Below are 14,037 nucleotides of genomic sequence, written 5' to 3' on the forward strand. Positions count from 1 at the left end.
TTAGCCCCGACTTCAGCGGAGAAGAATCCGGGCGAACCTGACAAGTGGGTATCCCCGAACGGCACAAAGGCCGAAAAGGAGCTCGGCAAATGATGACCCCACGTGAACTGAAAAAGTCGCCGACGACCTTGGAACAACGTAACACAGACAAAGAGAACGAAAGGAAAACGAAGAAGTCCGGCAGACAACTATTTAACACAAGATGCAAATAAGGTACTGAAATCACTTTTTCATTTAACAGAAGTATACATTACAGGACCCGATGGGTCAAGGAAAAAGAAGATACACGTCATCGCAAGTATCGCGGGCACGGTTCGGGCAGGACGAACTGGAGACCGCTCCGAGCTACGAACTCCATCTCTATCCTTCTCAATCGCATTCTCCAGTGCGTGTAACAGCTCTCGCCCATCTCGCCTCATTCTGTTCCCGAGGTCCCAACCTTGGCAGAAAAGGGGTGGGGTAGATCCCCGGAGGCGGAGGGGGCAACGACGGCCGCCACCCGAGACGCTCCGGCGAGGTCGGCATGCGTTACTTCCACCGCCCCTGCAACAAGTTCTACTGCCCCACCGTCAATGCCGACCGCCTCTAGTCTGTCGGCCCCGACGGCGTCAAGGATCCCGTCATGGCTTGTGACGTCTATTCTGCCCTCTTGACCGGTATCACCCCGCCTTGCTGCCTCGAGATTCGCGGGCAGAATAGCTTCCCCGACAGCCCCCGTCATTAAACCCCTGTTGTTGAAGGAATTCTTCCTTGGGCTCCCTCTAGAGCGACGGAGATTCTCTCTGACCGCCATTCTCCTTCTCTCCTTCCTCCAAACCTTAAGAATTCCCTCGAGGACAGCCTCCCAAGTAGATAACATGGTTTAAGGGAAGGAGACAGGGACTGGGGCGAGAGAAGCAGGGCTCTCAGATGAAAGAACAACGCCAGAATGAAGCTACGAAGGGGCCGAGGGGTTTAAATAGCCGATGGATCCTGGCGCAGTTATGGCGGCGGGTATTCCTGGGCCAACTAAGGTGTGCCGCATGGCGCGCTTATCCCCTTCACCGCCATCGAGGGTTGACCGCTCACAAATTCCCGCAAAGCGATGCTTGGGATCGTGTTTCAGCGGGGGTTCCGAAAAGACTTTTCAAGTCACCTTCACCGAAAAACAGACTCTGACGTGCGCACATTAAATAGGGGCAGCAGTGCACAGGATTCGAAGGGACGATTCCGGCTGTGCACATCTCTCTCTGCATACTTCCTTCGCTTGAAACTCAAACTCGAAAGTAGGGGGACTGGTGTTGGGTATAAATTACCCGCAGCCGAAATCGACAGCAGAACGGCTCCGCCCGGACTCCTACGGGAGCCGGGCTTTTCCTTCAACAGCAGAATGGCTCCGCCCGGACTCCTACGGGAGCCGGGCTCCTCCTTCAACAGCAGAACGGCTCCGCCCGGACTCCTATGGGAGCCGGGCTCCTCCTTCAACAGCAGAACGCTCCGCCCGGACTCCTACGGGAGCCGGGCTCCTCCTTCAACAGCAGAACGGCTCCGCCCGGACTCCTACGGGAGCCGGGCTCCTCCTTCAACAGCAGAACGGCTCTGCTCGGACTCCTACGAAAGCTGGGCTCTGCCATCGACAGCAGGGTGGCTCCGTCCGGATCCCTATGGGAGCCAAGCTCCGTCCTCAGTCTCCGACCTCAGTATCAGCTGCTGGAGCCGGACTCCACCCACAACCTCGTCCGAAAGGGGGACTCCTCCCGGACTCCTACAAAGGCCGAACTCCGACTACTGTCGAGCCATGGTCAACAGATTCGTGTCCTTTGGCAGATAACAATAACTGCCATGATCCTGTTCCACTTCCTGTAGCGGATTCCACGCGGCTCCACCTTCCCCTATGACAGGTGCTGCACGATCCCACTACCCTCTGACAGGCTGTGTCGACAGCTATGATGCTGCTCCGCTCCCTGCGGCAGGTGCTGCATGATCCCACTACTCGTTGACAACTAGCAGTAACGGACACCGCTCCACTTCCTGCAACAGGCCCTATGTGGCGGGCCATGATGATGGCCACGTGTCTGCTCCATTATCTTTCGCAATCAATTCCCCTGACCATGGGCGGCCCACTACCAGGCGGTTACAAATATCGCCATCAGTCCGTTGCCTCCCCCGCCTATAAAAGGGGGACTCATATACGTTATTCTTTAAGCTCTTTTGCCTTATCTCAAAACTCTGCTATACTCTCCGTTCGAGCACTCCATTCTTGTTGAGGCAGAGAACTGACTTGAGCGTCGGAGGGTCTTGCCGGAGCAACCCCACCTCCGGTTTAGACTTCCCTTGCAGGTCCCGGCGGCGACCGCGGCTTCCTCAACTCTAGCTTCTCCGGCGCAGGCGGATTTTTGCACCAACATTATATATGTACATGAATTATGAATTAATAAAAATTATTTTGGTATTTTTTCATCACAAAATGTTTCATCTTCTAATGAACTCCTATGTTATGGTGAAGTTCTTAGGACTATTTAGACACGACAAAGGAGGATTTTTCGTTTAGTCCTTAAATCTGTTCACGATCAAATGATACGTTGTTACCAAGGATGACAATGTTTATCAAGCATAGGTCGTTGTGTGCCATATAGGTTGGTTGTCCTCTTAACCAATGAGTGTGGAGACACTGGTATGGCATACAGGTGAGATGTAAGGGTACATCTGCACTGAATGTGACCAACTCTGGAGCTATTTCTGCTGTCAAGATTTGCTCCGATGGAATATGGGTATAAATATCCCTCCGATCTGAGACCGCCACGATGACTTGCAAGCAACTCACTACACTTAGGCAATGGACTACCTGAATTTTTAATTTAGTGACGGAAGGCTGCTGGGTGTAGTCAAGTACTTGACTTGTCGGTGCATGTGTCAAGATGGGATTGACCACTCCAGTTTAGGAGCTGTATACAGTCGTGTTTCAATTTAGCAAAACCTTGGCCAGGGTAGTCCTTGTGAGGAGTCACAAGACTGTTTGAGTTGTGCACGATTCGGATGATCTGATCAGGGTTGACAGTTTAACCCTGAGTCGTCCTAAACACAGGGGTCAAAAAGATGAATTATACAGTAACCATATTCATGTAGGTTCTGAGTGTTGCGATTGTGACTATTCACCTATCCGGACGTCGGGTACCATTGCTAGATGGTCACATCGATTAGTACAAGAATTGATTCCTATGCTATCGGCTTAGGTTCGAACCTGCGGGGTCACACACATTAGAGGTTCCTATCTGATCTGATGGCTGATGTAGAATCCTATATGTTTGGAACTCAGTGATCGAGAATCAGGATTCTCTGATCATGAGTTCCACACATTATGGGTACCGGGGTCAAGAGTCCCACTGGTTGGGACTTTTCGATCAGGGTTACATATCAATGAATTCTGATGCCTGATTGCCCATCGGATTTGGACTCAGTATTTATGAGAGATTTAATTAGTGATTTGATTGCTAATTAACTCAATTTGATTGAGTAATTATTTTTTGGATCAAGTCCAATTGAATTGGATTCAGTTGGGTTTGACCCGATTAGGTTAAGAGTTGACCTAATCGTCGAGATGGTTTGGTCCCTGATTTGATCAGGGATTGGGCTTAATCAATTCCTGATTTGATTAAGATTTTATTGAGCCTAATTAAGCCTAATTTAGTTGGATTTAAATTTGTCTAATTGGACCTAACTTATTTGGTTCAATTAGGTTGGTTTAAATAATTAAACCACCTTGACCCAATCTCCATGCGCCACCTCACTTCCATTGCACCCATTTGAATTCATGAGAAGGAACTTCTCATGAATTTTTTCCTCACGCCAAGCCCTCTCCATGCCCCACTTTAATGTGCCATATGAATGGATAAGGATGATGGGTTGGCCGTTCAAATTTAAAATAAAGTTTGAATTTGAATGGGCAATCAATCTTTACACCTTATCCTTTTTTTTTACACCCCATTTATTACATGAGAAAAGGTTTCTCATGAAATCACTCCATGCATAATTTAAGCCACATCTCACGCCTTTAGTGGATAAAGGATGAGTTGGTGTCCATTTGAATTCAAAATTTGATTTGAATTCAAATATGCAATTACTCATCTTTATCCTTTCTTTTGGATAAGACGTTTGACGTGGTTATAAAAGAAGGAGAAGAGTGGGGCGTGCAAGAAGAAGATTATTGAAGAAAAATTCTGGGGCGTGAGAAGTCTTGTGCGTGAGAAGGAAGTCCATATCCTTCCAAGAGAAAAAGAAAGAAACGAAAGAAAAGTGGGTGCAAGGTTTCCGGTGAGTTTCCTAGAGTTTTAGCCTGGAGTTCTGAAAGTGAGAAAGTGAGCTACGAGTGTTGTGAGCCCACAAAATCTTAGGGAGATCTTCAACATCTTCTCAAGCATGTCTGTTGATGATCCGAAGCATTCAAAGAATCAACAGATATCGATCGAAGGAGTTCGATCAGCATCGACCGTCAAAAGAGCACTACAACGAGCTAGCACTTGTGAGGAGTCGATCAGATCGAGAGCTTCATGTGGACGATCCACAGAGGCTAGACATACTGTGTGGCTGCATCGCGACGATCAGACTCTCCCAACGATGATCAGATTGTGGTGATCTACTACCCGCACAAAAGTATTGTGTTCTGAACACATTACAGTAAAGTGTTTACTGTTTGAATTTGAAATTCAAATTTAAATGAATGCATGCTATATATCATATTTAGATCCAAGTGTAGGATAGATTTATGTTAATTAATTAGATTAATTAATATTTTTTTATTATAAAATCTAATTTTGAAAAAGTTTTAAAATTATCATTTTATCCCTGCACTGAATTTTCCTCACCAAATGGTATCAGAGCGGGTTCTTAGATATGATATATATATTTGCATGCGTAGATTAAGTTGTAATCTAAAAGTTTAAATTTAAAATTTGAAATTTAAAATTTGAATTTTGAAAGTTGTTTGAAATTCAAAATTCAAAAATTTGAAATTCAAAATTTGAAATTTGAATTTTAAAATTTGAAATTTGAAATTCAAAATTCAAAAAATTTGAAATTCAAAATTTGAAATTTGGTTGAAATTTCAAATTTGAAATTCAAAATTTAAAATTCAAAATTTGAAATTCAAAAATTTGAAAATTTTGAAAATTGAAATTTCTTTGAAATTTGAAATTCAAAATTTAAAATTTAAAATTTAAAATTTGAAATTTGAAATTTAAATTTTGAAATTGATATATTTAGATATACTTGATCCAAGCAGCAAGTAATCGAATTGGGTTGGTTGCCATGGCCGTCCGATCATAGGAGAAAAGTAGGGTTTAAAGGCCCTCTCCTCCCATTCGATGGGGTCTCCTATGGCGGTAAGGGTGCCGCTGTAATTATATCCCATGCAGATGAAGCAGTGAAAGGAATTAATTGTAAAGGTTTAATTGTGAATTTTATCATGAATGTGTTAGATTAGATCTAAAGGAATATTCATGATTTATTTTGATTGAGTTATTTTCTGTTATGTAATTTGCAATAGGATTGCTATTTATGAAACGTGCTGATCTATTTGTGAAATGAGTCAACATATTTGGTGAACAGAAAATAAAATCTTTCAAATTTAAAAATTATTTTCAAAATGCTAAACCCTGACCCATCAGCCCAAATACTTAATTAAAAGAATTAAGTGTTGTCTAGTAGGTCTAAAATTATGAATTAAGACCTAAGACAATTGCATAAACTTGTGGGTCAATGGGTTAGATAGATTAGGTCCATAATTGGGTTAGACATAAGGTTAGCTTAAAGAAATGGACTAAATTAGAGTAATTGGTCAAATCTAATCAAAAGTTGAATTAGATTAGGTTAAGGATACTCTAGACTCAACTCCCATAGTTGTAGTTGAATGGGTACATGTCTTTAACTAGACCAAGATGGACTTAATTCATGGCTATGCGATGGAACCCTATTCACTAAGTTGATCAAATTAAAACTAATAAATCGGTTGGTGTCTAAGGTAAGTTTGGCAGTTTGACCAATGGTTTTTAAACGGGAGCTACTCATAGTGATTCGATCTCTGACGAGTTAATGGCTTATCCCCACCACTGATCTCACTTACCTGGCCAACCTGGTGAATTAAATTTTGATTAGATCACTTGGTGATTAGGGCTCACCCATGTCATTAGGTAAATCTGTTTGACTAATTTAGGTGCTCCTAATGCCAGCTTTAATTAAATCTTTTTTTTTAATCTGACTTGGTGAAGTCAGTGGGAGGATTGAAATTGGCTGGATATTTTTTTTTCATCTATCCTTTAATAAAATTCTCAAAAATTATTAGGTCCCTAAAAATGATTAAGTTATATTGATAACTAAGTCATAGCCTCCCATTAAGTGAGTGATAATGAGTCCATTAGTTTAATAATCATTGGAGGCCCAAAGGCCTGATGCTTATTGACTAATGAAATTATCATTCGTAATTTGATAATTTGGTTTGATTCTTTCTGATGGTGGTCAGGTTGGCCGGCCAAAGTCGGGCCTGATCATTTATTGGTCTGATTCACCAAATCAAATCATGTTAATGGTTGGACCTAACCAGATCTTTTCAGTAGAGGCCAAAGCCTACTGATTAGGTTCTGGGGCAAAATCAATTACTAGAAGTTGTTTAGAGAAATAACTGGTTATGAACCTACCCATAAATGCACATGGATTGACCAACCAAAGTTGGGCTCGTGTGTAGTTTGTGTGGATTCTAGTACCCACTAAGGAATTAAAGTAATTCCTCGAATTGGAGTTTGAGGCTACCAGTTCGTAAAAATACTGGAAGAAACTTTAGACTAAAGTCCAAGTCTTTAGTATTTATAATTTATGTACTAATAGAGGTCTGATTTTCTTTTATGCAGCTATGGCCACTACCCTGTTGCTCTGGTCATTATTATATAATGACAAGCTCATGGGACCTAATTTTGATAGCTGGTATCGAAAATTAAAAATCGTTCTTGAGCATGAGTGGATCCTTTATGTAGTAACGGATCTGACACCTGAGGAGCCAGCCCCGAACGTTAGAGGGATGGTCTGAGATACTTATCAGAAGTGGCTCAACGATCGCACCACCGTTCGGTGCATAATACTAGCGGCAATGAATGATGAGTTCAGCCGCAGGTTCGAGAATGCCCAACCACAGGAGATGCTTCAAATGTTGAATGACTCCTTTGGTACGCCTGAGGACATTGAAAGGCACAAAACTAGTTGTGCCATTTTCAATGCTCGGATGAGGGATGGAGCCTCAGTCATTGATCATGTACTGTACATGATCGAAATGATTGAGTGCCTAAGTAAACTGGGCTTTTCCTTGCATGAGCAGCTCGGTAAGGATGCGATCCTTAATTCATTGCCCAAGTCCTTCCTCTCCTTCCTTACTCATTTTCGAATGACAAAGCCTGCAGTGAACTTCCACGGCTTTTGGGGTTGCTGCAGAACTTTGAGAAGGACCACCAGCTCCATAAGGAGTCGGTGAATATTGTGGGAGGGTCTTCTTCTGGTCATCGATCCTTTAAGAAAGGGAAGAAGAACAAGAAGAAGAAGAATAAGAAGGTGTAGCTGCATGCTGGGACGTCTACACAGGGTCAAACCAAGAAGTGCAAGCCCGACCAGAGCCAGGCGGAGTGCTTCTTTTGCAAGAAGCAGGGGCACTGGAAGAGGAACTGTCCTCTATACATTGCCTCACTGGACCCGAACAAGCCAAAGAAAAAGCAAGGTACTTATATGATAACATCTTGCAACTTTTTCATTTGTGATACTACTACCTGGGTATTGGATACCGAAAGCCCTTATAATATTTGCAATTCGATGCAGGGTCTGCAGGTCAATAGGAGATTTGATGAAGGCGAGAGGTTTCTGAATGTTGAAGATGGAAGCAAAGTTCCAGTTCTAGCATTAGGAATCATGAACCTTGTAATCAATTCTCGAAATGTAATTCTGAGTGAATGTCACTATTGTCCAAGCTTTTTATTAAATATTATTTCTGTAGGCCTTTTGGTCATGAACGGTTATCAATTTTTAATAAAAGAAAATATTTGCAATATCATTTTGAATGGTATTACAATGTTTGTTAGACAACTTAATAATGGAATTTACTTTCTATCACAACCTATTAATATGGTTCAAACCTTCGGTAAACGTCCTAGAATAGATAATGTGTCAGAAGTCTACCTTTGGCACTGTAGGCTAGGTCATATCAATAAGAATAGGATAAATAGGTAGGCTCAAGAAGGAATTCTTGAAGTAGGTGATTGTGAATCACTTCCAACCTGTGAGTCCTATCTTCTTGGTAAAATGAGCAAGTCACCTTTTACTGAAAAAGGTGAGCGAGCCAGTGAACTCTTGGCTCTGGTACATTCTGATGTATGTGGACCCATGAGCTCAAGTGCAAGAGGTGGATATTTCTACTTCATAACCTTCACAGACGACCTATCAAGGTATGGGTATGTCTATTTAATGAAGCATAAGTCGGAGTCGTTTGACATGTTCAAACTATTCTGAAATGAGGTAGAAAAACAAATTGAAATGTGTATTAAAACTCTTCAATCTGATCGAGGAGGTGAATACCTTTCCACTGATTTTCTGACATATCTTGAGGAGAATGGGATTCTGTCTCAGTGGACACCTCCTGGAACACCACAGCATAATGGTGTGTCTGAAAGGAGGAATCAGACCTTGTTGGACATGGTTCGATCCATGATGGGGTTTGCTGATCTGTCGATCTCCCTCTGGGGATATGCGCTCGAATCGGTTTGTTACCTTCTAAATAGAGTTTCGAGTAAGTCTGTAACCAAAATGCCATATGAGATATGGATAGGACGTAAGCCAGTACTCTCGCACCTTAGGATTTGGGGGTGTCTGGCTTATGTTAAACGTTTAATTATGGACAAGCTAGGACCTAGGTCTGACAAGTGTAATTTTATAGGGTGCCTAAAAGAGATCAAAGGGTATTACTTCTACCTAGCTGATGAGCAAAAAGTGTTTGTCAGCCTTAATGCAATCTTTTTGGAAAAGAAGTTTCTTGGTTAAGGGATTGTTGCCTCTAAGGTCAAACTTGACGAAGTTCGACAGGTGGAAAAACTGACACAAGTTGCTGAACCTGAACTGGATTTGATTAGATCAGATCCAGAGCCCATTGTTCAAGCACCCTTAGGGCGATCTAGTAGAGTACCACGTCAACCGGACAGATACTATGGTTTCTTGGTCTGAGACGGCGATCCTATCGAACTTGATGAAAATGATGAGGATCTGATCACCTACATGGATGCAATGCAGAGACCCGACTCTGAGAAATGGCTAGAAGCCATGAAATCTGAAATGGAGTCCATGAAGGTCAACGATGTGTGGACATTGGTTGACCCACCCGAAGGAGTAAAACCCATAGAGTGTAAGTGGGTCTTCAAGAGGAAGAGGGGCGCAGACGGAAAGGTAAAAACCTATAAAGCCCGTCTGGTTGCCAAGGGATATCGTCAACATTATGGTATAGACTATGACGAGATGTTTTCTCCTGTGGAAATGCTCAAATCCATTCGGATTATGCTTGCGATAGCTGTCCATCTGGACTATGAAATCTGACAGATGGATGTGAAGATAGCTTTCCTAAATGGAGAGCTGGATGAAGAGGTGTATATGATACAACCTGAAGGATTCACGTCCACAGATGAGTCTAAGGTATGCAGGCTACAGAGGTCCATTTATGGACTTAAGCAGGCATCACGGAGTTGGAACATATGTTTTGATAAGATGATCAAGACGTATGGCTTCGTTAAGAATGGAGAAGAGCCCTGCATTTATAAGTGGGCTAATGGTCCAGTAGTACTATTTCTTGTATTGTATGTGGATGGCATTCTCTTAATCGAGAATGATGTCCCTGCATTACAGGAAATAAAGATTTGGCTATCATCACAGTTCTTCATGAAGGATCTGGGAGAAGCTTCCTACATCCTGGGATGAGGATCTATAGGGATAGATCTAAAAGGTTGCTTGATTTATCTCAATCCACGTACATTGATACTATGCTGAAGAGGTTCAGCATGGAGAATTTCAAGAAAGGCTATCTTCTGATAGGCCATGAAATTTTTCTCTCGAAGAGGGATTATCCGACAACACCTCAAGAGAGAGAGTGTAAGGGTAGGATTCCATATGCTTCGGTAGTGGGATCTATCATGTACGCCATATGTTGGTGCAAAAATCTGCTTGCGTCAAAGAAGCTGGAGTCGGGGAAGCCGCGGTCGCCGTCGGGACCTGCAAAGGAAGTCTAAACCGGAGGTGGGGTTGCTCCGGCAAGACCCTCCGACGCTCAAGTCATTTCTCTGCCTCAACAAGAATGGAGTGCTCGAACAGAGAATTTAGCAGAGTTTTGAGATAAGAAATGAGCTTAGAGAATAACGTATCTGGATCCCCCCTTTTTATAGGCGGAGGAGGTAACGGATTGATGGCGATGTCTGTAACCGTTTGATCGTGGGCCGCCCGTAGTCAGGGAGAATTTATTGCGAGAGGTAGTGGAGCGGAATCGTGGCCATCACCGCAGCTCGCCACGTGGAATCTGTTGCAAGGAGTGGAGCAGCATTCGTTGTCGTGACTTGCCAGCGGATGGGAGAATCGCCCGGTATCCATCGCAGGAGGTGGAGCAGGTTCGTGGCCGTTATGGTGGCCTGCCAGGGGGTAGTGGAGCTGTGCGAAATCTGCCACAGGGAGTGGAGCAGAGCTGTGATGGTTACTACGGCCTGTCAGGGAATGATGGAGCTGCGCAGAATCTGCCACAAAAAGTGGAGCAGGATCGTGGCCGTTATGGTGGCCTGCCAGGGGGCACGGATCTGTTGATTGAAGCTCGGCAGCGGTCGGAGCCCGACCTCTGTAGAGGTCCGGGAGAGGTCCTCCTGGCGGTTGGCGTCGTGGGTGGAGTCTGACTTCCGTGGGAGTCCGGGCGGAACCCTCTCGGAGCTGAAGTTGCGGGTGGAACCCGGCTCCCGTAGGAGTCCGGGCGGAGTCCTCTGCAAACAAAGTTAAAGGTGAAGTCCGGCTCCCGTGGGAGTCCGGACGGAGCTTACCAGCAGTTGATGCTGAGAGCGGAGCCTGGCTCCCGTAGGAGTCCGGTCGGAGCCCTCTGCAATCAAAGTTAAAGGTGAAGTCCGGCTCCCGTAGGAGTCCGGACAGAGCTTACCAGTAGTTGATACAGAGAGCGGAGCCTAGCTCCCGTAGGAGTCCGGGCGGAGCCCTCTGCAATCAAAGTTAAAGGTGAAGTCCGGCTCCCGTAGGAGTCCGAACGGAGCTTACCAGCAGTTGACACTGAGAGCGGAGCCCGACTCCTATAGGAGTCCGGACGGAGCTGTGCTGTAGTTGATGTCGGAGGTGGAGCCCGGCTCCCGTAGGAGTCCGGGCGGAGCTGTGCTGTAGTTGATGTCGGAGGCGGAGCCCGGCTCCCGCAGGAGTCTGGGCGGAGCTGCGCTATAGTCGATGTTGGAGGTGGAGCCCGGCTCCCGTAGGAGTCCGGGCGGAGCTATGTTGTAGTCGATGTCGGAGGCGGAGCCCGGCTCCCGTAGGAGTCCGGGCGGAGCTGTGTTGTAGTCGATGTCGGAGGCGGAGCCCGGCTCCCGTAGGAGTCCGGGCGGAGCTGTGTTGTAGTCGATGTCGGAGGCGAAGCCCGGCTCCCGTAGGAGTCCGGGCGGAGCTGTGCTGTAGTCGATGTCGGCGGCGGAGCCCGGCTCTCGTAGGAGTCCGGGCGGAGCTGTGTCGTAGTCGATGTCGGAGGCGGAGCCCGCTCCCGTAGGAGTCCGGGCGGAGCTGTGCTATAGTCGATGTCGGCGGTGGAGCCCGGCTCCCGTAGGAGTCCAGGCAGAGCTATGCTGTAGTCGATGTCGGAGGCGGAGCCTGGCTCCTGTAGGAGTCCGGGCGGAGCTGTGTTGTAGTCGATGTCGGCGGCGGAGCCCGGCTCCCGTAGGAGTCCGGGCGGAGCTGTGTTGTAGTCGATGTTGGAGGCGGAGCCCGGCTCCCGTAGGAGTCCGGGCGGAGCTGTGCCGTAGTCGATGTCGGAGGCGGAGCCCGGCTCCCGTAGGAGTCCGGGCGGAGCTATGCTGTAGTCGATGTCGGCGGCGGAGCTCGGCTCCCGTAGGAGTCCGGCGGAGCTGTGCTGTAGTCGATGTCGGCGGTGGAGCCCGGCTCCCGTAGGAGTCCGGGCGGAGCTGTGCTATAGTCGATGTCGGAGGCGGAGCCCGACTCCCGTAGGAGTCCGGGCGGAGCCGTGCTATTCCGTCGTCGATTCCGCTGAGGGTTTCGGCCGTTGGTATTTTATACCCAACACCAGTCCCCCTACTTCTGAGTTTGAATTTCAAACGAAGGAAGTACAGAGAGAGAGATGGGTACAGCCAGAACCGTCCCTTCGAATCCTGCGCACTGCCGCCTCCAGATATTTTGGCATTAAATGAGCGCGTGCCGGAGTCTTTTCGAATTGGAGCGGTACGAGGGGACGCTTCGAAAATCCTGCAGGTACACTGGCCTAGGTACGGTGCAATTATGATCCTGCCAACCGTCAGCCGCTTTTAACCGTCTGCCAGGGGGAGTGGGACACGTGTTGGATGCAGACTGGCCTGGGGGATTCACGATCATTATGGCGCCGGATCCCAGGGTTTATTTAAACCCGTCCTCCCTCCTTCAGGCGTCCCACTCCATTCCTGAGTTTTCGCTGGTGTCCGTCCTCTCTTCGAGAGCCCTGCTTTAGTGAGCGTCTTCTCGAGCCGTAGGCGCCTCCTGTTTCTCATCCCCCAGGTCCCTCAGAGTAACATAGGTTAGTGCCAACCTTCCTCTCACCGCCTAGGGGCTTCTCCTCTCATCATTACTTTTGTGCCTCCCTCTGAGTTAGCCTCTCATTCCCCTTTCGGTCCGTCTTTTTAGGGTCCTTTAGATCCCCCCTTCGAAACTCAAAATGTCCTCTGGCTCTTCTGCTCCCGGCAGTTCTGAGAGTTCTTCTGCTTCAAACCCCCAGGTCCCTGTCTCTGCGGATGAACCCGCGTTCGGGGCTGGGCCTCGCCCGATTTTCGCGCCGGGCGCTATTCCATGTTCGTCGACTTCGGATGAACTCCTTCTGATAAGGGTTCAGTATGGGATTCCTCCGGAGTATGATCTGGAGCTACCTGGTCCCTCTGATCGGGCCAGCACTCCTCCTCCCGATCGCTTCTGTTTGTATCAGGAAGCGTTCTGTGCCGGACTCTGGCTTCCGCTTCCTGCCTTTGTCGCTGCCTTCTTCTGCTTCTTGGACATCTCTCTCACTTTCGTGGCCCCGAACTCCTTTAGGTTTCTGATAGGGTTTCTCTCCCTCTGCCACATAGTCGAGGTTCAGCCGTCCCTCTCCTTGTTTAGGCATTTTTATACCTTCAAACGCCATCCTTCGGCGAAGAACTGGTGGTACTTCTCCCTCCAGTTTGGTAAGAAGGGGTTGTTGAAGGGCGCCCCTTCTTCAATTCACAATTGGAAGGTGAAATACCTCTTCGTCCACTGCCCGATCCTGGAATTGGGCCTACCCCCTTGGGGTTCTCTGAGGGATTCCATCCGTCGGGCTCCTAGCCTGGGGGAGGACGACCTCCAGGCCGCCCAGAAGCTTCTGACTTATCCCGCTCCTTCCCTTCCTAATCTTCTGAGGGAGCAGCTTCTTTTCAACATCGGCCTGAGCCCTCAGGATCCAGCGAGTATTCATCTCATCTTTTCTTTTCTTGCCTTCCTCTTCTTCTTCTCTTTACCTCTTTTTCCCTTCCCACTCTCTTCTTTTTCTTTCTTTCTCTTTTTTTTTTCTTTCTTTTTGATTGATCGGTGTTGATTCTTTTTTCCTTTTTTCTTTTCTCATCATTCATTCATTTTTTTATTTTTTTATTTTTTTTTTTTTAGCAATGGACGCCGAAGCAATGCGGATGCTCGCCAAGGGGATGAGAGCTCAGAAGAGAAAGGGCGCGGCGGCCTCCGGATCGGCGAAGAGGGCCAGGGCGGAGGAGACGAGCTTGGCGGCGCCCGTCCAGGCGGCCCCGACCATCG

This window comes from Elaeis guineensis, chromosome 8 (assembly GCF_000442705.2).
Source record: "Elaeis guineensis isolate ETL-2024a chromosome 8, EG11, whole genome shotgun sequence".
In the NCBI taxonomy this organism is placed as follows: Eukaryota; Viridiplantae; Streptophyta; class Magnoliopsida; order Arecales; family Arecaceae; genus Elaeis; species Elaeis guineensis.